Here is a 27,412-nt window from a genome sequence, read left to right as displayed (position 1 = left end):
ATGCCGGGAGTGAGTCCTCGTTCCCTCTGACCCCATGTAGTGCAAGAAGGGTTGCAGTCTTTGGGCCCCAAAGCGAAACCGACAGGCCAGAGCAGCACAAAACAGAGACACCTGGGGACCCCTCCCCAGTCCAACCAACACTGCCCTGTGGGGTGGGGTGGGGGGGACACCTCTGTAGTCACCTGCATCATGTGGCTTCTCGCTTCTAGAATGCAAATGTATCCACACAAGTCACCCCGCACCAGCTGAAGTCCCCACCCTGACCCTCACAGAAAAGCCATTGTTTCTCCTTTTTATGAATAAGGAGATAGATGATCTGTCCCAAAAGCACAGAGCCCCAAAGCGTCCACACCAGGATTTGAACTTGGTGTCCTATGCTCGTCTAATGGTGCGACATCACCCTCTCCATTTCTGGGCAAGTGAGTGAGAGAAAAGTAGTGAGAAACCACCAAACCCCAGCAACCACCAGCCTGAGAGTGACTGATCCAACAAGCCTAGAGACACTTAGAAACCCGGGGCTGGAGCCGCTGTGGGGAAGTTCTCAGCCTTTCTGGGGGCTTCCTTCTGGTGACACACCCTCCCACACATCTGGAGAATGAGTTTTTCTAGTCCCTTCTCCAAGATCCGGTCATGAGCCATAGGTGAGAGCCAGGTCCACCTCCCTTTCCACGCTTGGCCAATCAGAACTCTGCATTTAGAGATTGTGTCAACAGTGATTGGCTCAGTTTGGACATGTGATAGGGAAGCCAGATTGACTTCCAGATTAGGGCAAAACTGGCTGTGGTGGCCAAATGCAGTTCAGGAACCTGCTTGGTTCTCATGAGCTTCATCTTCTTCTGTCTCGGGTGGCAGCCCTGCCTGGTTTGCCTGGATCACCCAGATTTTAAATTCAAAGGTCACAGCCAAGAGTCACTGTAGTCCCTGGTATTCAAGGCAGCGATTGTTGCTATGCTTCAATTTCTGAGTATCGATGGTTGGGTGCAGGCTTTAGTGATAGCAGGTTCCTTCTTAAACCAATGTGGACATTTAAAAAGTGAGCTGGGATCAGGGGCTGAGTCAGTAGTTAAAACACCTGCCCCGCAAGCCCTAGGACCTGTGTCCACAGAAACGCCGGGTGGACACGGTAGTAGGCCTGGAATCCCAGTCTCCGAAAGTGGAGGTCAGGACGGAGGTCTCCTGAGCAAGCTGGCGAGCAGGACTAGCTACATCAGTGAGTTCTGGGCTCAACTGAGAGCCCCTGCCTCAGTGAATAAGGAAGAAAAATGAATGATGATTCCACACATTAACATCAGGCCTCAACATGAACCCACATGTGTCCACACGCATGCAAAGCATGCACATATACTCCCCCCCACACACACAAAAGGGGGGAAAAAGAGCTAACTTACATCCTTGGTAAGGAAAAAATGGCTCTGGAATCATTAAAGTTGCATTAGTGTGTGTGTGTGTGTGTGTGTGTGTGTGTGTGTGCGCGCGCGCCTAAGCAATGGGAAACACACAATGGCCTGAAATCTATGCCCTGTATCTGAGTCACTGGCTGTTTTGAGCCTGGACATGACCACTATCTTCAAGGTTCTGCATCCTTCCTGGATCACTGGCCAATCAAAGAAGTCAGAAGCAGGAGGACTCTGCTCACATTCCCTACCAGACCGTCTCTTCAAAGCGTAACCTGGGGCTGGAGGATTGAGTCAGCTGTTAAGGGCACCGCTCTTCCTGAGGACCTGGGTTCAATTCCCAACACCCACATGGTGGCTCACAACCATCTGTAATTCCACTCCCAGGGAATCCAGTGCTCAATTCAGGCATTCACGGGCACCAGGCAAGCATATGCACAGGTACACAAACACTCATAACACATAAAATCATTTTTAAAAATTATCAAAGTGTAACCTCTCCTCTGGGGCAAACCCCAGAGCCAACAGCAGTGACGGTTTTCCCAGGCTCCTGGGGAAGGCTGTCATTCCCTACCCTCAACTGCTGTGTGCACGCCCAGTGGGGTCTTGTCTGCCCATTAGCCACCATTCAGTAGAGACACCCTTTAGAGATGCTAATTGCCTGGTACCCAGGCTTCCTCAACCCTCCTGGCACAGGCTGCTGGCTGTCGATCCCCTGCCATTATCTTCTGATACCAGTATTTGAGTTGTCTGCAGAGACCAGAGGCCCTGCCTGGCGCTGCTGGGGCCTCACTACTGGGCAGGGCCACACAGAGTGCAGCTATTAACCCTCGCTAACAGAGTACTAGATGCCAGCAGACATCTGTGCAGTGTCTGTGGTCACACACACTTCCATCTGCAAGCCGGCCCAGACCTCTGAGGGTGTATGTGTAAACCATTCACATATCCACTTAGAGGCAGCCTCTGACGCTCAAATGTAAGATCTTGTGCACACTTGTGCACACTGGTCTGGCACTCGAGTGAGTCTTTAGTGGGTGCAGTCTCATCTTTTGAGTAAGGTTTGGTATATGTATAATAGAACGGACATGTTCGTGGGTTCTTTGCAATGCCCCCTTCTCTCTCTCTCTCTCTCTCTCTCTCTGTGTGTGTGTGTGTGTGTGCGTGTGTGTGTGTGTGTGTTGGTCTATGCCACACCAGCACCGGGATCACAGTTGTGCTACCACACCCGGCCTTTTACATGGACCCTGAGGACTTGAGTCAGGTCCTCATGCTTGACCAGCCAGCACTTTGCAGCATCGCCTCAGTCCTGGGAATGCTTCTAAATAAACAAATATGCCTGGGCCTCCTCAGTCCCTAGTGAGGGAGCAGAAGGTTCCCAACAAAGGCCCCACTGCTCCAGGCTCTCGCCAGGTTCAATTCTGCCTCCTTGAACCTCATGTGCACAGAATCACATGGTGCATCCTACTCCGGGGTGATGAGGCATGCTCAGGGACAAACATGTATGACCACACGCTTGTACACACATGCATAACAGTCGACCAAGCTTGGGATGGGACACACTTGCACTACAAATCCCTTTACTTTTTGTCTCAGGGAGCCTCACAATGAGGCAGGGACTGTCCTAAGGGTTGTACAAGCCCTAATTTACCCTGTGTCCCTAGCAACCCCATGGCTGTTAACAGGCCAAGGAGCCTGAAGCACAAAGACGTTCAGTGGCTTGTCCAAGGTCACACAGTTAGAAGATGACATGGCTGGGATTCGAACCCAGAACAGCTCAGTGTTCTCCTTATAGAAAGACTATGGAGTTGTTGACAATGTTTATGTCCCGGAAGACAGGAGGTGCTTAATAAATGTCAGAAGTAGCTACTTCCAAAACCACTATGCCCACTGCCTCACAGATGTCTCCTAGTAACCCCATTTACATATGAAGAGATGAAACTCAGTTAAGTGACTGAGGCCACTGAGTGGGTGTGAGCAGAAAGAGAATCTAAGAAGTGCTGGTGAGGGGCCCGGAGATGGGAGCGTGTGCTACTGCCACTGGGAATGCCAGCTAGTTCAGTCGCCATAAAGAACAGTACTGAGGCCTCTTGACTTAAAAAACAGAAGAACCATGTGGGGCAGTGGTGGTGGCATGCGCCTTTAATCCCAGCAGAGGCAGAGGCAGAGGTAGGAGGAGCTCTGTGAGTTCAAGGCCAGCTTGGTCTGCAGAGCGAGTTCCAGGACAGCTAGAGCTATTATACAGAGAAATCCTCTCTTAAAAACTCCAAAAATAAATAAATAAATAAATAAATAAACAAGCACTGAGGGTTGGTGAGATAGCGCAGGGCTAATACCACCGACTGCCCTTTCAGGGGACCTGGGTTCGAGTCCCAGCACCCTCAGGGCAGCTCACAACCAGCTGTAACTCCACTTCCACGGGACCTGATATGCTCTTCTGGCCTCTCCAGCCACCAGACATCCACAGTACACAGACATACTTATAGGCAAAACACCTATACCCATAAAATAAAAGTAATAAAATAAATAAAATAGAACATTGAACACTATAGCAATCCCAATGCTGCAAATGTTTCCAAAGGGAATGGACTCAGGTTGGCCAAGAAATGTCTGTGCCGGCAAGCTTGTCACAGCCCTGTTCACAAGAATTGAGCTACGGCATCAGCTCAAGTGCCCATTAATCAATGAATAAAAAATGGGTATACACACAGTGTACGATTATTTAGCCACAGAAAGGTGAGATCTTGCTGTTTGCAACATGGAGGAACCAGGAAAACCTACATCATGCCAAGTGAAACAAGCCAAGCACAGAAGGGCGAGCATTTAATAGTCCACTCCGATGCAGAATCCGAAACAGTCATCTCCAGAAGCAGAGACTGAAAGAGAGAGACTGGGAACTGTTGGGGCTGGACGACTGCTGCAGGCTACAGTTAGGAGGTGTTCCTTTGTGCAGTGGGGTCACTAGATGTTCCTTTGTGCAGTGGGGTCACTAGAATTAATAATAGAATGTGTCTTTCAGATTTGGGGGAAGAGAGGAGATGATAGTTAGAGCTAACTGCCAATGTGACAGAATCACCGGGGACATGGGTCTCTGGGCACATCGGTGGGGGTTATCATGAGTGTGTTAACTGAGCTGGTAGGGTGTGCCCACTGTGGGCGGCGCCATTCCCTGGTTGGGGTCCTGCCTTGTATAAGTAAATAATGGGAACTGGGCAGCATGCGTTCATCAGTCTGCTCCCTGGTTGTGGATACCATGTACCCGGCTGCCTCCAGCTCCTGTGCCTCAATTTCCCTGCTGTGATGGACTGCAACCGGAGCTGTAAGCCAGAATAAACTCTTTCTCCTTTGAGTTGATTTTTTCAGAGTGGTCTATCCTTGCAACAGCAAGGAAGCGAAGACAGAGGGTTTCGAATGCTCTCACCACAAAGAGACGATAAATGTTTGAGGCTGCGCACGTGCGTGTGTGTGTGTGTATGCATCCACCTGCTTGGATCAATATTCCATACTCTACCCCATAACTGTGTGTGATTGTTATGTGTATAATGTTTGAAAAATAAGTTAAAGACTTGGCCTGTGGAGATGGCTCGGTTTAGGTTTACCTTGCAAGCACCAGGACCCAGTTTGAGCCCCAGAATCTGCATTTTAAAAGCCTGGCTTTTTAAAATCCCAGTGCTGAGGGGGTGGAGAGGATCCCCGGAGTTCCCTGGCCAGCCAGCCTAGCCTGATTGGTGAGCTCCAGGCCAGTGACAGATCCTGCCTCAAAGGGGGTGGGAGGCTCCTGAAGGACACCCAAGGTTGCCCTTTGACCTCCAGATGCATGCACCTGTGTGCACACACACACACACAGAAACACACATGTATATATACATATGGTTAAAAAAAAATAAATGTAAGTCAAAAAGTTAAAGTTAGTGTCAAACCCCCAGGCTTTCTGATTCTAAAACCTACCCTTTTCCCATTCACACTAGGGACTTTTATTCCACAGGCAAGGCTCTGTCTTCTTTTGTCCCAGGAACCTAGGAGAGTGCCCGGCATACACGCGGCGGTCAGTGGATGTGTTTCCAATGGTTGGGTGCAGCAGGGAGCTGGGGGGGAACCCAGAAAGGGGTGTATGTGACTTGTTGAAGGTCCCACGGTGTCTCCGAACCACTGACCTCTTGCTTCCTTTCTGCTTACCTTCTCTGTCTCCCAGCCTGGGTGGGCGGGAAGGTTCTGGAACACTGAGGGACTTTAAAAGCTGAGCTAATGTAGAGCTGGCACCAGGCCCCTCCCAGCTTCATTAAGTCGTCCAGGGTCGGCAACGCTGCCAAGTCAAACCTCAGGAACGCCACCAGCAGAGGAAATAAGGCCCAACTGGCCAGAGCACTTGCTGGAGACGAGGAAGGCTGCATTCCTGGCAGACAAGGTGGAAAGGGGACCCGGCCAGCCTTTAAAAGCTCTCCGCAAACAAGCGCTTGGCCTGCGGCCTCTCTGGCCAGGGTCGACACCAACTCAGCAGAAAAGACCCAACCTCTCAGGCCAGTGGGGACAGCGAGCCAGCCCTGAAAACAAAGGCAGGGAGATGCTAGGGAGGGGACGTGTTCCTCACCCTGCAGGGACAGGGGTTCAGAGCAGGGTAGGGGTTCTGCTGGGGCCAGGCCTCAGTTGAAACCTGGTCTTTACCTTGACCTAACCACACAGGAGCTCTGGACACTCTGGAATCACAGTGCAGTCCACCTGGAAGAGGATCAAGCTCTCCTGTACCCGACTCAGGGCTGCTGGATGTGACGGGAGAGCCAGGACACATGGGAACTCCCCAAGTAGTAAAGAGCAAGCATGCAATGCTGCCTGCAGTCAGTGTGGCTGGACCACCTGCCCATAGGATGCTAGGGGAACCCTCCAGCATCCCATCCCCGCTGCCCACTCTTTGTCCAAGTGCCGGCTCAGGGCCACCTCAGAAGTAGCCGCCCATAGGCCACTTAACATAGGCTAGGACGTCAGAGGGCATTGCTCACACACTTGGGTTGGTAGCACACCAATGTACTAATAATGTCCATCTAATATATGCGACTCCAGAATCGATGCGTCAGAGAGGGTTTCGGGATGGAGCTTCCAGGCTGGGAACCCGTGTGCCTGCTCAGGACCAGCCAGAGAACACACTGGGCAAATGAAGCCACACTGATGAGAAAAAAAAAAAAAAAAAAAAAAAAGTCAAGGGAGCTGGGCTGGGTCTAGAAGGGCCCAGACCACAGAAGAGGGAAGACACGTACTTGAACCAGAAGATAGACAGAGAGGGATAAGATAAGGACCTCTGACACCTACAGCCTCCACCCCATGTGGCAAGGACTCACAACCACAATGTCCTGATCCGAGACCATGCTATAACCCTCACTTGGGCACCGAACTCTACAGTGAGCACCCAGCCTACAGTTCAACACCTTTAAGCGGGTGTACTGAAATCAAGTTCTGCCCCTGGGAACAGAGGCCTCAAGAACCGTGCTTAGAACACGCGTTAACCAACAGCAATCAAACGTTTACTGTGTGCCAGGTATGGACTCGTGGGACACCTCAGCACACAGTCAAATGTCCCTGCCTCACCCCTTAAAAGTTCAGGTGCACTGAACAAGAGCCCAGGAGGAGGTTACTACTGCTCCCGTGAAAACGCGCAGGCGGGGAAAGGGGCGAGGTGGACACTGCTCCGTGGAAGCAGACGACGAGAGGACTCACAATCTACCAAGATCTTTGAAGACAAGCCTGGATGGGAAGTAGCCAGGCAGGCCAATAATAGCAAGGACAGCCTATGCCAAGGTCCTGAGGCAGCTTCACGATGGAGGTGGGGGCAGGGGGCAGAAGGGACATATGGAGGACTGATCCTACAGGGCCTTTCAGGCACTGTAAACAACTGGCTTTTATTTGGAGCAATGAGGTTTTGAGTGACAGGCCCCATGGTACGACGTGAGTTCTCTCAGGACAGCCTTAGCTGTGGTGGGGAGAACAGACTTAGGAAGGCAGGTGTCCAGGGAGGAGTGGTCCAGGTGACAGGTGACAGTGAGCGTGTCTCCAGGCTCTACCCCGGCACATTCGGCTTGCAAGATTAGAACATTCAGGTGGGCGCAAGGGCCAGCCTAGGAGCTTCCTGGCTGTCGTTCCTCAGTGGTGTCTAGGTTCGTTCTCTGTCCAGGAAATGCTGTGTGTGGATTCACCTCACTGGGCACCAGAACCATGTCCAGACATCAGCGAATGACCTCGGGGTCAAGGGTCAGCCAATTACAGCTGTTAGAGGAAATACATCCGGATGCCAGTTTCCCACAAAATGACCTCAGTGCTGAGTGTCGTTGTACACCTAGAATCGCAACACTTGGGAGGCTGACGCGGGAGAATCTCCAGTTTCAGCCTGGGCTAAACAAAAACTGGACCCAAAGTCCAAACCAACAAGAAAGACTTGAAAAGAAATACGCAACGGAGACAGCCCTCCTAGATTTAAATGGTTCCATTTTAAGCGATTTTTTATAACAGCCCTGACTTTGCCTGTTGGCCCACAGATTGGAAGTGTTTACTGTGAGGTTCCTTAAGAAGCTGCCACTGCTCCTGGCCGGAGATGTTAACGGGGTGGTGAAAAGGCTGCAGACAGCTTGGGGAGCTGGGCCCTGGCGTCAGTGCAGAGACCAGCACTGCACAAGTGGAAGGCATACGGTCCAGCCCTCGGCTTTCAACCTCTGTGCCTGAATTAGATGCACAGATGGGGGAAATCCCCTCAGAGGTAGACGTGGAGAGGTAGGGGTTTGCTTAGGGCATGCATGTATCATTGACGCCCGTCTTCTACAAAGACGGGAAAAGCCCTGGCCTCGGAGTTAGCGTGTTCATGGAACTCCAGTCAGGCCCGGCTGCACTCCTTGCAGACCCTGGGCAAAGGATGAAGGTTCTCTGGGCCCCGCTGTCTACCGGGAAGGCTGTTGCAGGAGGGCTGAAGCCATGGCTGGCATTCTGCATAGGGGCTTTTATAAAGAGCCCAAGGCACTGACAACGTGCTCAGGTGTCCTGAGAACGACACAAGGAATGTAGCTAGATCTAGGGACACTGACCTGTGGTCTGGGGAGAGACTCGGCCACCCCAGCTGTCTGGGGTTCAGGAACTGCTCTACCCTAGGAATAGAAGTTCAGTTAAGGGGCCTGTGGGTTTTCCCTGCTCAGCGATTCTCAAAGACCCCAGAGTAAGGATAACCTGAAGATCTCCTAGGTCAGTAATGTGTCCCTGGTCATGATGCCAATCTTGGTTGTCAACTTGACCACATCTGGAATAAACTAAAACCCAAGCAGCTGGGGACACCTGTGAGGGATTTTCTCGATTGGATCGTTTGAGGTGGGAAGACCCACCCTAAATCTGGGCCACTCCTTCTGGTGGCAGCCATGGAAAGGGTTTGAAAGGAGGAAGCTTTTGCTCTTTGCCTACTTGCCCTCACTCACACTGTCGAGTTCCTCTGTCCTGCTGATGAGACATGCGTTCGCTGGTGTTAGAACCCACCTATTCTGGATCCCAGTGCAGACTGAAGATCGTGTGCCTTAGGAGTCCTCTGGGACTCTAGCACCAGACTGAGACTGATGAGACGTCCAGCCTCATGGACCGAACAACGGAACAGCTACCGGATTCCCGGCCTTTCTGAGCATGAATATGAATAAACCATCAGCCACACTCTGGCACTCCTGCCCGACACAGGAGCCTGGTGCCTCCTCTTTGGGATAAAGGGGCCATCTGTGTGTGAGCGAGGCATCCAAATCCCTGTTGCCTCCTTCTGGGCTGTTTCCAGCAGGGAAGCAGACACTCTGACGAGAACCAGAGAGGATGGTCCCCTCTTTGGGGACCGGGGACCAGGGACCAGTGTTTGTTTCTGGGCAGCTAATTTGATCTGACCCACATGGGAGATTCTTCTGAGAATGCCTGTTAGAATTATTTAATCTGAAGGTCAGAGGTGAGGATGGGACCCAGGCACTGGTAAAGTGCTTCCCAAGGTGACCTTTTCAGGCCCACTGCAGGTGGTGTGACAAACCCCGGGGCTGCAGGAACGGATTGCCCTGGGTTGGTCAGGGTGGTGTTACACACACACACACACATACAAACACGAGAGAGAGAGAGAGAGAGAGAGAGAGAGAGAGAGAGAGAGAGAGAGAGAGAGAGAGAGAGAGAGGAGAACCTGTGTCGGTTCCAGTCCCAGAAGTGTTCAGTTCCCAGGATGAAATTCAACTCTCACCTCCTTCCCCCCCACCTGTCCGGACCCAACTCCTATTACCCGAGCCAGCTGGTAGCTGTTTGTCTCTCCATCAGGGGCTCTAGCCATTAGTCTGCAGTGTGGCCTCTGGCAAACTGCTCGTCAAGTCAATTCCCCAATCATCCACTCGATTTCCTTAACATAAATGAGCTGGAACAGAAACTGAAGCGAGTCCCACACTGGGCACCTCTAGATTTCACAGTGGCCTGAGACCTAAGCTGATCCTCCGTCCCCTTTGTCCCCAGCAGACTGTGTCTCCAGAGTGTCCGACAGGAGCCAGTCCTGGGCTTTTGCTGAGAAAGCCAGGAAACAAAGGCTCCTTGCTAGACTCCATGCTGGGACATTGGAGGTCTGGAAAAGAATCAGAGGGGAAATGACCTGTGGGTTGTAGGCTCCGGCAGTGACCCTGTAATTACAGCCCGTCCATCATCTTCAACTCCTGTGCGCACAAGTGACCGGAACAGAGCTAGGTTCTGTGTGAAACGATCGGGGGATCCCCGAAGGAGCAACAGTCGTTCATTCATTCGTTCGTTCATTCATTCATTCGTTCATTCATTTACTCACAAATATTTATTTTGTGACATTTTACATTGGACAAAGTTTGGGCAGTTTAAGGGGAAACCGAGTAAAGTCTGCTAGAGCCCTCTATAGTAGGCATGCTGACGTAGAAGGATGAAACAGACAGGAGACAGAGAGACCTCAAAGACTGGCCTATGAGAAAGTTGGGCATGCAGCACAGGGGGTGTGATATGGTGCTTAACCGATGGACCTGGAGAGTGCCGGACGGTGTTCCTACCAGCCCCTTCCAGCAGCACCTGCCACTTCTATGCTGTAAACAGACTTTCAAGATGGTCTCTCAGTGGCCCTCACTCCACCATGGGGGAAGTGCTCTCAGTTGGCACCACAGGGCATTTACAGTGACCACAGCAAAACAGCAAACGATTCCACGTTCCCATCTGCCTCTGCTTGTCACGCCTCCCCACACTGCGTCGCCACACGCCTTTGGCACACCCTGTAACCCTTGTCTGACACCGTTCTCCCTTCTCTGGATGACAGCACGGGAGGTCGTCCAGGGCCCCCGAGAGGCCCCAGCATTGCACGGAGATGACAGCATTAGTCCAGGGACTGTGGTGGGTTGGCCAGGAGTGCTAGGCTTCCACCGCTCGCTGAGGGACAGAAGAGCCTGCTGGCTAAGTGGAGGCTTGGGAACCTTCTGTGGTTTCCATTTCTTCAGGACTGCTGCCAGGAGGATGTGATGGAGTCTTAGAGGCATGCGGAGGGGGAGTAGGGGCACGCTGGGATGAGCAGAGCTCATCTGCACATACCTGCCAGAGTTCTGACCTTGAGCCTCAGAATTCCAACTCTGGACGTGAGTTCCAGCCCAGAACATCAGCCGGCTGACCTTGCCTGCTGGTTTCTATCACACAGAACGATGCTCTGGCAATACTTCCCGGGTCCAGTTATGGATCTGAGGGTTCTGACCAAGGGTGACAGTGACCTTGAATTTGAATGCAATATAGGACACATGATCTTTTAGCCTGAGTGCCTGGATTCCAATGTGGAAACTCAAACCCCAGGCACCCTAATCCCTCCGGAAAATCTCTGAACGCCCAGATCCCTCTGCCTGAAACAGAGCTGGTGTTTCTCCCATAAGGATGCGACAGTGAATGCCTCCTTCCAGGGGCTGGGATGTGGATCAGCAGGTCAAATCTTGCCCAGAATGCAAAGCTCGGGGCCCCATCCCTAAGCACCTCATAAGTCAGTTATGGTGGTGCACACCCGGTGGAAACAGGAGGATCAGAAGTTCAGGGTCATCCTCTGCCTGCTGGAGAGCCACCAAGTGCTCGGATGATGAGCAAGGAGGAGGACGGAGGAAGAAGTGGCTTACACTGCTACATGCCACGTTGCCCGTGCTTTATCTCTTGACGGCCCTGAGGACTTTATTACCCTCATGCTACAGATGAAGGACCTGAGCTTGGATCAGTTCAGCTGACAGTCCCAACATCCAGGGTTTGCCTGCTTTGACTTCTGCCAAACCCTTTTTTTTTAGATCTGGTCAGAGGCACGGTGAAGGACTCAGAAGTTACTGCTTAGTGGGTTTAAGATATTTTCCCATGAATTGCCCTGACTGGTATTGGCATCTGCCAGGTCTGGGAAGCCAAGGCCCACCTGGGTGGAAGCCATTAAATTTAGTAAATCCTTGCCACCTTGGGCTGTGTTGAGACAAGAATAGAAAGATGGATTAGAAGACTGCGGTTGTGGCCGAGGCTGTGTTGTGGCTGAGGTTGTGGTTGTGGCTGAGGCTATGGCTCAGGTTGTGGTTGTGGCTGTGGCTGAGGTTGTGGTTGAGACTGTGGCTGTGGTTGTGGTTGTGGCTGTGGCTGAGGTTGTGGTTGAGACTGTGGCTGTGGCTGAGGTTGTGGTTGTGGCTATGGCCATGGCTGAGGCTGTGGCTGTGGTTGTGGTTGAGGTTGTGGCTGAGGCCGTGGTTGTGGCTGAGGTTGTGGCTGAGGCTGTGGCTGAGGCTGTGGTTGAGGCTATGGCTGTGGCTGAGGCTGTGGTTGAGGTTGTGGCTGTGGCCGTGCCTGTGGTTGTGGCTGTGGCTGAGACGCTGTGGTTGTGGCTGTGCAGTATAGTGTCTGCTTGGAACATACACACCAATAAGGGACTAGGACCCTGGCTCAACAGTACAGCGCTTGCTTAGAAACCCCAGAAAGGATTGGGGCTGTGGTCAGCAGTAGAGCACTGGCCTAGACTCCACCAATGAGAAGCTGCACCATAGCTCAGCAGTAATGTATATTCTCCTAAAATTCCCTAGAGAGGGCCTGGGGGTGTGGCTCAAAGGCAGGGTGCTTGTTTAGCATGCGCAAAGCCCTGGGTTCCATCATTACACCACAAGAAATAAAGGATGGTTAGCATGGCATATGCCAGGCTAGTGTGCCACAGGGTGGCCAGAGGAAGCATTCTGGGTGTGTCTACCAGACTGTTTCAGGGTGACGTTGGCATTTGAGCTGGGAACTCCTCAGGCTTGAGCATGACAAGAGGCCGGGGGTGCTCTGGCACAGCAGCTCAGAGGGTGAAGTTTTGTCTAGCATATGTGAGCCCGGACCACAGAAACCAGGGCTTCATGGCACCTGCCTGCAATCTCAGCACTGGGGTGGGGACGGCGACAGGAGGATAAGGGGTTCAAGGTCATCTTTGGTTACACAGAGTTGGAAGCTAGCCTGGGCTACATGAGACCCTGTTTCAAAACACCCCCCACCTAAAATTGTAGGTTGTAAAGTGTCTGTGGCAGCTGCACGCGTGTGCAATAGGCCCATGGTCTCTACACTTTACTGTCTCTTTTTCATGCTGCACTCAGGATAGCTCACGTGACATGTCACTTTCCCTGCTGACTAGGGCCCAGCCCATCTCTCAAATGCAATGGCCAACCTCCACAGCCTGTACCCAGGTCTGCTGCAGCCCACACTTGGCCCTCCCACCCACCTCTGGAGAAGGCGGGCTGACAGGCAGCTACCTGGGACCTGGCCCTACAGTCCTGCCTTCCAGCTGCTTCCTGTCGGTGCCATCCTCCCTGGTAGCCTTCCCATCCCCAAACAAAGGTCTTGAGTGGACAGTTCTAAGGAGTCTCAGGTTATTCCACATGATGAGTGGTACCGGCTTTAGAGGCACCTTAGGGACTGCCCAGTCATAAAGGGCCCAACAATTCCAAAACTCTACTCTAGGGCTGGGGAGTTGGTAAACTGCTTGCTGCTCAAACACGAGGACTCAAGTTCAATCCCCAGAGCCCACACAAAAGCCAGACGTGATGTGGGCCTCAACATAGACCATGTGTGATCACACCATGCCAACACATACAAAATAGAAAGAAAATCTCTCTTCTTGAAACAAATTCAGGTGCCCAAGGATGGTTAGAGTTCTTTTTTGTTTTTGTTTGGTTTGGTTTTGAGGGTTTCTCTGTATAGCCCTTGCTGTCCTGGAACTCACCCTGTAGACCAAGCTGGCCTTAAACTCAGACTCCGGAGTCCTGGGATTAAAAGCAAGCACCACCACTGTCTGTTATGTTTTGAGGTCTTTGTTCCCACCCGACAGCATTTTGAAGAAGGATACCCCATTTTCATCTTGGCCGCACCTCATGAATGTGTAGCTGGCCTTACCAATGTGTGTCTCAGGACTTAGGGGCTCCCAACCCCCACCTGCTCTGTTCCCAGGGCTGTTCACTCATCTGGGACGCCCGAGTGTAAGGAGCATTTTCCCAGCCCAGAGCCAACAAGAGCTCAAATGCTTACACTTCCGGGGGTGCCACCTGCTGAAGGAGGGACAGGGAACCTTCCATGAGACAGGCTTTCAGAACTTTGTGAAGTGGAGAAGCTATCTGTATCCATCAAGAATGGGGTGACTGTGGGGGTCTCTCTCTTCCCACTCCTGTCACTCCTTGCACAGTCACTGTGTGAGGTAAAGCAGGTCACGAGGCCACTGGTGCAGCTGGGCAGGGTTGGGCACAGAGTGGCACCATGCCTGAAATGCTTTACTCCCAACACCGGGGGCCACCACGCCCATTTCTCAGCTGGGGATACAGGCCGAGGAAAGCAGAGGTGAGCAAGGGTCAGACACTTCACACAGTGCACATGGAGATTAAGAATGCCCTCCATCTCCTCCCAGCTTACGTGGGTTCTCTTCTCCTGGTCAGAGTGTTTCCGGTTCCCTTGGGGAAACCTCCTCCTTCCCATTCTCAGGCCATCTCAGCACCAGCCATTGATGACCCAGACACAGCTAAGTGATTGGCTCAGACATGGGCCAATGAAAACCCGCTTTGAGTTTTTGCTGACTTAGTTATCATACAGGAAGGACGCCTGGGGTGCCAGAGGCCATGGTGAAGAAGCTTGGCTTCCCACTGAGAAGGGTCAAGGTAAGAACTGAGCTTAGAGATGAAGAAAGCCAAGTCCTGATGACATCTGTAAGCTCTAGATCCTGACATGCCTGAAGGCTCACCTAACTCAAAACTTTCGAGCTACAGTTTTGCTTGCGATACTCTGAGATGCATTTCTGTCACCTGTAGCCAAAGGGTCCTGACACTTGCCTCCTCAGCACCCAGCACAATGCCCAGCATATGGTAACACACACCAAATGGCTGTTATCACAATTAGGTGGCATCCAGGCACACACACACACACACACACTTAACCTGAGGACTGGCAGCTCTGGAGCTTACGGGACTAACCCCAGGCTGGGAGGGAGGACTAAGACAAATTGCAGCCGCTACTTTAAGGATTCCCCCAAGGATGAAGAGGCACATTTACTGCGGGAACAGGTAAGAGATTCCATGCAGATGCAGGTCTGTGTGTGGGTCAGCGGTGGGTGGCCTGCTGCTCGCCTTACTGTCTTGGACTGTCTCCTTAGGTGCCTCTGCCAATCAAGCCTACTTCTGTGAACAAGCAGGTCTACCTAGGCTCTGAGGGGTAAGGCCAGCCTGGCCAAGTCAGGCTGGGTCCTGGTCGCTATTGCAGAGTATGACTGTCTACTTTTAGAAGCTTCGCGATCCACTCGCACCTAGCAGGTGTAAGTGATAGATAACATGGGGCTGATAATAAACCCGGTTCTCACAAAGCCTGCTCCTGCCTGCCGGGCCGCAGGGGCCAGTGATGGTGGAGGCCAATGCCACTGCCAAGTAAAATGGAAGCAGTGGGGATGTTAGGAGACCTCAAGGGTCCCACGACGTCTCATCTCTGTAAATGCAGGCAAAAGGCCACTTCTCTTGGCCTATTCCACAGCCCTCACTCCAACATACCTCAACATCCAAGACTGATGTGAAAGCCAGGCATAACATGGTATCATGTGATCAAGCCTGGCATCCAGCACTCAGCAGGAGCAGGTCAGAAGATCAGGAATTTAAAGTCATCTTTAGCTATATTGTGAGTTTTAGGCCAGCCTAGGATACATGAGGCTTTGCCTCAAAAAAAAAAAAAAAAAAAAAAAAAAACAACAAAAAAAAAAAAACAGAAAGGGGCATGTATTCCATCCTGGGACATTTATTTTTTTATGTGTCCTGAACAGATAAAGACACTGACAATGGCCACAGTGGCATTTCTCACTAGAGGTAGTGATCCCTCCACACTGACATCACCGGTCCAGTGAGCATCCGTCTCTGCTGACTGTCTCCCGGTTGCTGTGTGGTTGCCATGGCCCCAGCAGTGTCTGTATTTGTCTCACCTTCCCTCCCTCTGGAAGGCCAGGGCTAAAGGACCAGCGTCTTTGTTTTCCCCTCTGCAGGGCCCTGACACCCAGCACAGTGCTAGGCATACAGCAAGAGCCCAATAAAATCTGACTGGACAGGCAAGGCCAGGGCTCATAGCAACAACCTAGGACTCTCTGTTTATGGCTTTGGATCACTACAGCCTTCCCAATCACTGCCCTTACAGCTTACTTACAAGTCAGGGCTGCAGTTAGCGCCACTGTACAGTGGGGGAAACTGAGGCAATCCACCCCAGGCTAACATTGACCAGAGCCCAAGACTTCCACAGACTGGATATCTGTGCCCACTAGGCAGTGGCCCCCTGGGGTTGCCTCACGATCTCACAGACACTCTGGATCCAGGATCCACCCACACCCTCACTCAGCGCTAGGCCTCTGCCTTCCTACAATCCACCGTCACCTCCTGTGAGCAGGATTTACCCTTGTCTTGATGATGCCCACTTTCCATAGGGCACTCAGCACTCTGCAATGCACCATGGGCACACAGTCAACTGTGCATCCCAGGTCCGTTCCCAAAGAGGAGCAAGGCTGAGGATGAGGAGCTGGGGTATGTGGGTGAGGCCGAGGGCACGGAGCTGGGTGTGTGGGTGAGGCGGAGGGCAAGGAGCTGGGTGTGCGAGGTGTGTGGGTGAGGCGGAGGGCAAGGAGCTGGGTGTGCGAGGCTCCAGACAGTCTCTTTGGGGAAAGGCAGCAGATGTGACTGACGGCCATACGGCTAGCCACGTGCCAGGAAGGACAGCGACGGTCCCCCATACATCAATTCCCTCTTTTCCAATTAGTAGGAATTCTCAGCCAGCTCTGTGACAGCCTCATCCACCCATTCATTCATTCATTCACTCACTCATTCATTCACCATACAGGTCTTGAGTTTTTATTCTGTGGCAGCCATTGCTTGGGGCACTGAGCAGGTAGCTTTAACTTAACCAGGTAAAGTCCTGTCCTTTAAAACCACATCCAAGGGGCCGGGTGAGGAACCCACAATTCAGGGGTAGCACACTGTGTGTGTGTGTGTTGTGTGTGTGTATGTGTTGTGGTGTGTGCATGTGTGTGTGTTTGAAAGAAGCTAGCAGAAGGGCATGGACAGAGCTGGGGACAGCCCCTAATACAGAGTGGCCCCAACCACAGGCTGCCTGAACCGCTGGCACCTGAGCAGATATCTGAACACAGTGAGGTTGGGGGTGAATCATGGGGCTGTCTCCAGGAGGACTGACCCCCCCCCCCGCCGCCCAAAGTCAAGAGCTAGTGTAAGGGCCTGAGCTGGGAAAGCGCCTGGTTTGTATGATAGAGAGATGTATAAGGAGAAGTGGTACGGGGGAGGACTGGCGGGGGAGGAGGGTGCAGGGCATGGAGAGAGGAGAGCTGGGCCCTGTCAGATTTATTGCTGTTTTGAGTCTCATGTACCAGGTTGGCCTAGGACTCACTGAATAGTGGAGGATGATTTTAAACTTCTGATCCCTCTGCCCCCAGCATCTGGGTGCTGGGTTATCGTGCGCACCGCCATGCTCCATCTAGGCAGCACTGGTTGCAGAATCCAGAGCTTCCTGCGTGCTAGACCAGCTTGCTATGGATAGCTGCAGCCTCAGTCTGCATGAGGATTCTGAACAAAGGAACCAGTTGCTGGGTGTCTGTTTTCCCACAGCAAGGACAGTTGCCCCTGACCCAGACAGCCACACTAGACCTTTCTAGAGCTTCTAGAATGTGGGGGCCCAATGAGCTTCAGCACTTTCCTCACAAGCCATCCGCTGCACCTGCATGCCACTTCCTGTCACTCAGAGTCATCTAGGCAAACAGACAGCATAGCCACAGGAAAGACACTCCTCAGATTACATCACCATAGCAAATGGTCAAATGTGAGACCTGAGCCACAAGACCCAGAGGAGAACTGGGGCTGGACCACACACAAGCACAGGGAATGGTAGCAAAAACTAATGGTGGTGGGCTGAGGATATGACTCAGTTAGCAGATGCTTGCCTAGCATGCTCATGTCCTGGGTTTGATCCCCAGTGCTGTACTTGGGAGGTGGAGGCAGGAGGATCAGAAGGTCAGGGTCATCCTAAGCTGCATGGTGAGCTCAAAGCCAACCTGGGATACACAAGGCCTTGCCTGAGAAGCGGATGAACTGGACTTCATCAGCGTTAAAAAGAACTGTGCTGTGAATGCCAGCATCAGCCGAGCGAGCACACCCACGGGACGGGGGAAGGCAGCTGCAAATGACACAGCTGATAAAAAATGGATGTCCTGAATATATAAAGGGTTTTAAAGGCTGGGAGATGGCTCGCTCCGTGGGTCACCTGCTTCCTGCGTGAGCATTAGGACCGGAATCCAACCACCAGAACTCATGGGAAAAAGCGGGTGTGGGGGTGCTAGGGGTTGGAGACAGGGGGTGGGGGATCCCCTGGGTGTGGTGGGCTGGAGGTCGGAGACAGGGAGATCCCCTGGGTGTGGTGGTGTTGGAGGTCAGAGACAGGGGGATTCCCCCGAGTATGGTGGGCTGAGAATCAGAGACAGGGGGATCCCCAGGCTCTCTGGCTAGCCAGACTAGCCTAAAATGACAGCCTGAAGCTCCCAGTGAGAGCCTGTCTCACAAAACAAGGTAGATGTCTCCTGAGGAGTGATACTTGAGGCTGACCTTTGACCTCCAAAAACACAGGTGTAATCCCCTCCCACGCATACACTAAAGGACTTTTATAGCTCAATCACGCGAAGTCAAGGAAATTGATTTTAAAACTGAACAAAGGGAGCTGGTGAAGGCATTTGCTGCTAAGTCTGATGACCTGCGGGAGCTCCCTGGGACCCACCCGGTGCAGGAAGAGCTCTAACTCGGGAAAAGTTGTCCTCTGTCACTACCCAAGAGCTATGACACACGCCCCCCACATATACACATACATAAAGTTTGTTAAATAAAAGAATAGGATAATTTTACCTGAGCATAGGGTCCAAGTGTGAGAGACTCTTCCTCCCCAGTGTTAGGGAGGTGCAAAACCCCAGGCAGAGGTGGGCTCATCTGGATGGCTACTGCACACAAGCAAAAAGAGCCGGTGCACAGACAGTCCGGGGGTGCACACCTGGAATCCCAGTGCTGGGGGGGCTGAGGCAGGAGAATATCTAGCTTGAAACTTTTTGTTTTTTAAAAGTGGGATAGTCCTGGTGCCATACATCTGTGGTTGCAGCACTCGGGAGGCAGAGGCAGCCAGATCTCCGAGTCTGAGGCCAGCCTGGTCTAAGAGTGAGTTCCAGTTCCAGGACAGCCAGGGCTACACAGAGAGATCCTGTCTCCAAAAAACAAAAGTGGGAAGTTGGCACGGGTGTCATGAAGAATCCTTTCGCTTTGTTGGTGGGATGGAGAATGAATGATAGAGCTGGCACAGAAACAGCTTCTTAAAAACTTCACCATGAAGCTAGGGAGACGGCGCCATGGGGAAAACCACACAAGCAATGACTGGCACCCACGTGAAAGCTGGGCATCGGGGCACATCCATGATCCCAGTGACTGGGAAGCAGGGAGGCTCCCAAAGCTCACAGGCTGGCTAGCTTGATCCAGAGAGTAGGAGGACCACCACATGTGTGCTGTCACACCCAAACTCACACACGCAAGTATGTCTGTGCACACACACACATGGGGGTGGGGCAATAACGGATCCTCTTCTGGGTACAGACTGGAAAGAACTGAAAGTCAGATTCACAGCTTTGTACCCTCACTTCCAGCGGCCAAGGGGTGAGGGCACCGAGTGTCCATCAACAGAGGAAGCGAGAAACAGAGTGCAGGCTATCCACACGAAGGAACAGTGGGCAGTCGGCGGTGCAGATAGACCCCGAGGACATTATGCTACACAAGAAGTCAGGCACCAAGGACAAGTGATATATGATTCCTGTATATAGCTTCCTGTAAGAATCAAATTCAGAGACAAGAAGTCCAAGTGTGTTACCAGGGGTGGGGGTAGAAGCTGTCTGAACGGGGCAGTGGCTCAGTTTTGGTAACACATTTCTGAGGCTGGCTGCATTGCAACTGGAGTGCACCAAACTGCACACTAGGAAATGGTGAAGGTGGAAAACATTCCATTATGCGGATTTTACAAATTTTAAAAATCACCTGGGGCATATTCCCATATGGGCCCTGGTCACCAGAGCTCCAGTGACCCCAGGTTCCTGTCATTTTCTAATCCCAGCAAGACGAAGAGCTTCTAGGGCCCCCATAACCTGGAAGTCCAGAGGGTGGGACTGAATCCAGGATACACCCCAGCCTGGAGGAGATGCTCACACGACAACATTTATGTCACTAACAGAAACACATGAGAACGGGCATCTCGGACATTCGTCTGTGGATTCTGGCTCCTGCCCTTCCCCCAACTTGAAACTGGAGTGGCCTTCCTATTTATTACAAGTCCTACCTCGTCACACCTAAGTCTACCAGAGACAGCCAAAGCAAGAACGCCCACCCAGGGAGAAGAGAGGAACTCCTCTGTGCAGATTATCGTATAGATAACAGTTAATGCCATTCTTGTGTCTCTGGGACCAAGTGGTCTACCAGGATGCCCTTCGGGGAAGGAGCCAGGACCACTCCCTAGTGGGGCAGAAGATGTTGGACACATTTCTTCTCTCCGAGCACTTCCCAGTAAGAAAGTGACTGGGGGGCGGGGCATCCCTGGGACTCCTCGGTACTACTGAAGGTCGTTCCCACTGCAAAGACAGACTCAGCAGTCAGAGTGTCCTGGGTGGGCTCTGTCTAAGCCTCCCATTTGCTGTGCGGCTCTGGGCCAGCCACTCCACCTCTCTGGACCTCAGTTTCCACAGCTGTAAGAGAAGGACAGATCAATGGGGCTGTTGCGGCCCCCTTGGTGTGTGTTTGTATGGGGGTACGTGTGTGTTGCAGTGTGTGTGGAGGTCAGAGGGTGACCTCGGGTGCTGTTCCACCTTGCCTGACATCAGATCTCTTTGTTATTTGCCACTATGCATGCCAGGCTGGCTGCCCACCAGCTTCTGGTAATTTTCCTGCGCCCCCATCCCATCTTGCCTTTGAAGCACTGGGGTACAGTTGTGTGGGTCTGGGCCTGGCTTTATGTAGGTTCTAATGACTTGTACTTGGGTCTTTACACTTGCACCTCACCCACTGAGACCTCTTCCCCAGCCTTTGCACTGGGTCAGCACCAACAGGGACGGCCACCACTGCTGCTGCTATTCCTATTTTAACCCAAGACATGAAGGCAAAACTAAGCGTGTGCAGCCAGCCTGGGATCGTGCTGCCGAGACCACCTCGGTGAGGGGGTCTGTTGTGAGATGCCCATCTAACCCACAGCACAACCCAGGACATCCCAAGTAAGATTCCCAGTGACCAAGCTTTGGTGAGTTCTTCCCGAATTGAATCTTAGGCACACGTGGTGCGAAGTGGAAGGTGACCTCCCCCGAAAAGTGGCGAGCAAGCAAACACCCCTGGGACTCAGGGCCTTGGTTCCACCCTGAAGAGGAGCTGAGAACCAGCCTGGAGCAAGGCAGCTGCAACAGCCATCATTCTGCCCTTCCAACAGTCAGTGGTTGAGGGTAGCTGTTGCTGGGGCGCTGTGTCCCTGACTTTCCCGGGCCAGTGGCCAGAGAAAAAGTTTGGAGACTTGCAGCAAGCGTATGGCATTCACTCAGAATTATGTTTTGAAAGGGGTTTATTTATCCTACAGTAAGACCTTAAACCCTCCAGGCCCCGGGGGCCCCTTACGTAGGTGAACATTGACTTCTGGGGGCAATTACATTGTGGCTCTCACATGACTGTCACCTGAAGGAACCATGAGACTTTGCCCTGAATCACACAGTTAAGAGGGTGAGGAGCCGGGCAGCCCAGCTCCACAAAGAGGTTTCTGTCCAGGCCACAGGGCTACTGAGTATGGGGGGGGGGCGCGTGTCACGGAGCTGGGCTTGGAGTAAGTACCTAAGCATGAGTGTTTTCCCCTACTCCCACATTCCCTCGGCCAGCACTCTGACTTCCTAAGGGCCCTTCTTCCAATTCCCAGTCCTGTCACCCCTCCCCTAGGGTGAGGACCAGAGATCCTGGATCACAGGTGAGGCAGCAAAGACCTGGGAATGGCCCCGATCTTGGTGTGACTGGGTTAGCTAAAGGGGCATTCCAGCCCCTGGGTTCCCCTTTCCCCAGTGAGGAGCCTGGATTCATCAAGTGCGACGTCAGTGCTGTTCATGTATGCTCATATTTCACCCTCCCACGGTCCCAAGGGGCGGGTTTATAGCCCTCTCATTTACACAGTGGGAAGCAAGGCCAGGAATGGTCCAGAGTCCACAGCCAGGAGAAGGCAGGACCCACACCCAGTTCTAGAACAGAACTTCCAGCTAGGATTCTGGGTCTCGGGGCACGCGATCCCTGTAAGTCAAACAGGCCTCCGGCATGCCACCTGGCTCAGCTGGGCAGCACAGAGCACAGGGCCCTGGGCTCCTCACACAAATCCCTCCAGCTCACGTGGGGAGCTGCAACTTCATCGAGCTACCCCCAGCACCACAACAGGGCATGTAGCTAGGAAGGGGGACTCTGAGGGACTACCAGTAAGTGTGTGGTCATTCGCCAAGTGCTGCCTCATACCAGGACAGATTCCACCCTGGGCCTGCATGGCAGCCTCCTCCTAATTCCCATTTCCTACACAGGACTCCCTGGAGCAAAGGGGTTCACCCACAGATTAGTTCTCAGGCATGATGAAAAAGAAACCCACATGCACTGCACCACAGTCAGCAGGGGGAAAATTCTAGCCTGTCCCCAGATAAAGGTCACTCCACTCTTCGATATAATAACATTTATCTTTCTTATGTTATGTGTGTGTGTGTGTGTATATGTGTAGGTGAATGAGGGGGTGTGTGTGGAGGACAGAAGACAGACGAGCCATTCCTCAGTCACTCACTACTTTGTGTTTTGAAACAAGTCTCTCACTAGGACCTGCGGCTGGCCAGCTAGGAGGGATCCTCCTGTCTCGACTTCCTGGGTACTGGAATTACAACCATGTGCCACCGTGCCTGACTTTTTTACACAGGTGCTGGGATTGAACTCAGATCTTCACACTGGCAAGGCAAGCACCTCACCAATTAACCCATCTTCCGGCCTCCGAATTTTACCCTTATAATTACTTTTTTTCATTTTTTTTTTTTTTTTTTTCCATCACAGGGTTTTTCTGTGTAACAGTCCTGGCTGTCCTGGAACTCGCTCTGTCGACCAGACTGGCCTTGAACTCAGAAGTCCACCTGCCTCTGCCTTCGGAGTGCTGGGATTAAAGGTGTGCACCACCCATCACTCCCGGCTTTACCCTTATAATTTCTATTCTCAATCTACACTCACATCTGAAATCCCTTGACTCATTAGAATATCCCCGAGGGTGGGTGTGGCCACTGTCCCCATTGGGTAGACAAACCCACTCAGATGGTATAACTGGTCCATTCAAGTTCAAGACAAATCTGGGTCTAGACCTTGATGTCATTTGAATGAGTGTGCCCCCCACCCCCACCCTGCTGGCTCAAACATTCAAATGCTTGGTCCCCAGTTGAAGGAAGTATTTGGGAAGGATTAGGAGGCGTGGCCTTCTTGGAGGAGGGACTGGAGGTTTCCAAAGCTCAGGCCAAGCCCAGTCTGCCCGCAGATCTCAGCTATGCCTGTCTGCTGTCACGCTCCCTGCTACGATGGTCACGGCTTAACCTTCTGAAGCTGTAAACAAACCCCAAATTAAATGCTTTCTTTTAAAATTAGCTACAGCAATTAAGACACAACTCCACCATTTCTACTCCTCTAACACATGGTTACCAATCCTTTTAGCCTAGGCTTAAGTGAAGCAAGTCACTCCAGGGAGTCTGTTTCCTCTACTGGGAAAATCTTGTTTTCACTTGTCAAACACATGCCCTGAACCATCTGAAAACCCCAGCCACTTGCTTTCCCAGATTCCCTTACCCTAAAATATAAGTATACGACCAATGGCCAACACCATCAAAACCATCTGCTAGGGGGCTCCTGGGAGAGGCTGTCCTCAAAGGAAAACACAATTGAGCAGATTGTGGAGCACAGCAGGAAATCCCCCTTTTTGCAGGGTAGACACCACCATGGTTACATTTGAGGGCTGGGACCTGATGGTCACCTTTTGACACGAGGTATCAAGCATAAGTTCCAAGTCCTTTTCAGGGTCTAGAGAAGCAGAGAGATGGACAGAATTTTGAATCCTGGGCTGGTGAGATGGCGCAGTGGAGGACTGCACTTGCCACCAGGCCCGATGACGAGAGTTCAATTCCCAGGACCCACATGGTAGTAGGAGAGAACCAATGCTCACGCCCCACAGTGGTTCCCTCCACAACAATACTACACAGACACACACAAAATAAATAAAAAAAATAAATAAATGTAACTAAGTACACATAGTTCAAAACAACAACATTTAGAGCCAGCAAGATGGCTCAGCAGGTAAGGACCCTTTGCACCAAGCCTGAGTCATATGGTGGAAGAAGAGAACTGACCCCCCGCCCCCCCCCCCGCGCCAGCAACTGGCCTCCATACATGCTCTCACACACATACAAAACAGCAAATAAATGTAATTAAACACACACACACACGCACATGCCCACACACAATCTAGAATCCTGTCAGGATTACCAAACCATCAACTCAACCCAAACCTCTGCTGTCCTGGAATGACAAGGGACAACGTGCCTGACACATTTTCCTCCTTACTGAAGCAGCTTTGAGTTTTCTGCTTTGTCACTTACAACCCCGGCCCAGGAAGGCTGCAGAAGCAATGTCTGGATCACACCAGCTAGAGAGACCACTGATCTGTGCCCAGTGCAATAAATACTCTGGCAATTTGGAAGCTGTCTTGGAGCTTTAATCCAGAGACTCTGGCCTCACACATTAGCTCACACCCCACTGAGAAGCCTGAGACTGTTCCAGGAGAGCAGAGCCTCAGAGGAGGCCATGCCAGTGCCGCCTCCCTGACAGGGCTGACCCTACCTCCCAAACAGCCTAAAGGGTTTGCTCTTCATTCCCCCGATGGAACATCCGGGTCCCTTACTTGGCAGCCCATCAATTATTCACCGCATCAGCTCAGTCTCCCCAAAGTGATTGCTGTCCACCCTGCCCAGAGAAAGGACACAGCAACTCAGCACGGATAACAACAGCGCCCTCCCACTAGTGCTGAGCACTAAGCTAAGTTGTCACAAACACAACTTCACTGCAAAGTGGCCTTCAATCTTCATCTCATTGACGGGAGGCAGGGAAGTGGGGGGTGCGAACAGCTTCAGGCCAGAGAGCAGCGAGGACTCAGTTGGTCCTACAGCCCGGGTCGGTCCTTTCTCCGGACTATGGGAAAGGTGTCCATTTCTGCACCTCACAGACACCTTGAAATGATCCCACATTTGGCCCTCAGCCTGTGTGTTTTCTGAGGGTCCTCCCCTCCCCCAAGCCTCGTTGTGCTGACAGGCTTGGCTTTGGAGCTTGTCAGGTGGAGCGGGCCAGGTGCAGATGATAGAGCAAGGTTGCTGGAAACTGAGCCACAGGAAGGCTGTGAGAAAGAAGTGACTGACAGGACCCAGGACTCTGAGATAGTCAGTGCCTGACTGCTTGTTTGATATATCCACCCATCCATCCACCTCTCCATCCACCAATCTATCCATCCACTAATCTATAAATCCATCTACCCATCCATCATCTACCCACCCACTCACATACCCATCCATCTGTTCACCATCCACCTGTCCACCAGTCCACACATCCATCTACCTATCTATCCACCTATTATCCACTCATCCACCCAGCCATCCGTCCACCTAGCCACTCATTCACTTACGCATCCATCTACCAATCCATACACCCATCCATACACCCACCAATTCATTGATTCATCCACCCACCAATCCACCAGTCCATCCATCCATCCATCCATCCATCCATCCATCCATCCATCCATCCATCATCCATCCACACACTCACCCTGAAGCTCTCTGAACCAGGCACCGTGATGCATGCTGGGAATGCAGCAGTGTGTATAATGCATCCTTATGGGTGTAAAACAGAAACATGTGGACCAAATACCATTTCAAATAGTATTTAAAGCTCACGCAGGAAAGATACTGAATGAGTACAAGGAGGCGACAGGAGTCAGGGGGTCCCCTGGGGAAAACAGTGGGGTAGGGACCTTAGCAAACGCGGATGTGGAGAGAAGGGGCCCGTGGAACGATCTGGGCAACATCGGCAGCCAGAAAAGTAAGTGTGAAAGGTCCTGGGGCAGAACAGTAAGGAAGCCAGCGGGACTGGGACCACACGAACCAGAAGAGAACAGGGAGGTGAGCCCAAAGAGCTCCAAGGGCCAGAATCTAGACCTCAGGCGCATGGCGGCACAGAGATTTCATGCTGAATGTGATATAAAAAAAAAAACCTCCGTGGGTTTCAATAGATAAATAATGCAATCTGACTTGCACCTTGGGCTGCCGGGGAAAGGACTGTGGGAAGCCGTTTCTGGCTACTTCTGGATGTGTGCTTTGTGACCTTAGACAAATTACTTCACCTCGATGAGCCTTGTATTTGTTAGGTATTGGATCCTTCGCTGTCAGAGTTTCTATACTGACAGCCAGTGAACCTTCTCGTTTCAGCTCTGGCTGCAGAAACTGCCAGAGTGTGAGCTGACAGCCCAGCCTGGGATCACAGTGAGGTCCTGATGCTGTCCGGGTGAGCCGACCAAGCGGAGAAAGAGGACCGCTCATTCCTACACACAGCCTCTTGCGAGACTTCCGCCTGTGCCCTGCAGCCAGAGGCCAGTTCAAACACGGTCCTTTGCCTGTTTCTTCTTGGGGAGCACAAATCCCCACTTCCTGTCCCTGGATCTAGGGTCTTAAGGACGGAGTAGGTGAGGAAGGAGGGGCCTGCCCGGAGTCTCAATGGGCTGAGCAGTGGGGGAACCTGTGTCAGGCCTAGAAATAGCAAAGTAAGTCTGTTGATCCTAAGCCGGCTAAGGCTCCCATCTTAGAGGGAGGCTTTCTGGACACGGAAACTGGGGGAGGATTATGGTCAGAATCTTCCACGGGGCGGACCAGGCCCAGGGGCCTGTACATCCTCAGAGCCCAGTGGGGAGAAAAAATGACTGTGAGCGCTTCCTCTCATCCCAGCAGACAACCCTTCCTGTGTCTACTGCAGCCTTCTTGAGCAAGTCAGTTCTCTGCAAATAACCCAAGAGTTCCCTCAGAGAAGGGATCAGTGAGGGGCCGGCCAGCTGGACCACCAAGACTCCACACTGAGAGGCCAGGCTGATCAAGAGCCAGGCCTTGCCACTAAAATATGGCTGGCCGAACAGACAATCTCAGTCGCTTGCCTCTGGTCGTCTTTCCTGGGCTCTGCTCTCAGAGACATTCTAGTCTCTTTCCGAACTTGATCTCTCTGGATTCCCACACATCGCTTTTCTGGGCCCCTTCCCAACCTCCCTTGCAGCCCTGAACACACTGCGCTGTCATTTACTCCTGGCACCCAACACGCAGGCCACGTGAGGCAGCCCTCACTCTCCAGACACTCCCTGGTGCC

The 27,412-nt window shown here is 52.2% G+C and overlaps 1 protein-coding gene across 1 annotated transcript in view; it reads right to left on the bottom strand.

Annotated features, from left to right (window-relative positions):
- Positions 1–27,412, bottom strand: part of Kcnb1 (potassium voltage-gated channel subfamily B member 1) — an 89,502-nt gene that overhangs the window by 58,744 nt on the left and 3,346 nt on the right. The window lies entirely within an intron of this gene.

This window comes from Chionomys nivalis, chromosome 9 (genome assembly GCF_950005125.1).
Source record: "Chionomys nivalis chromosome 9, mChiNiv1.1, whole genome shotgun sequence".
NCBI classification, from domain to species: Eukaryota; Metazoa; Chordata; class Mammalia; order Rodentia; family Cricetidae; genus Chionomys; species Chionomys nivalis.
Note: the sequence above shows the minus strand (reverse complement) of the source record. Positions and strands in the feature narration are given on the sequence as shown.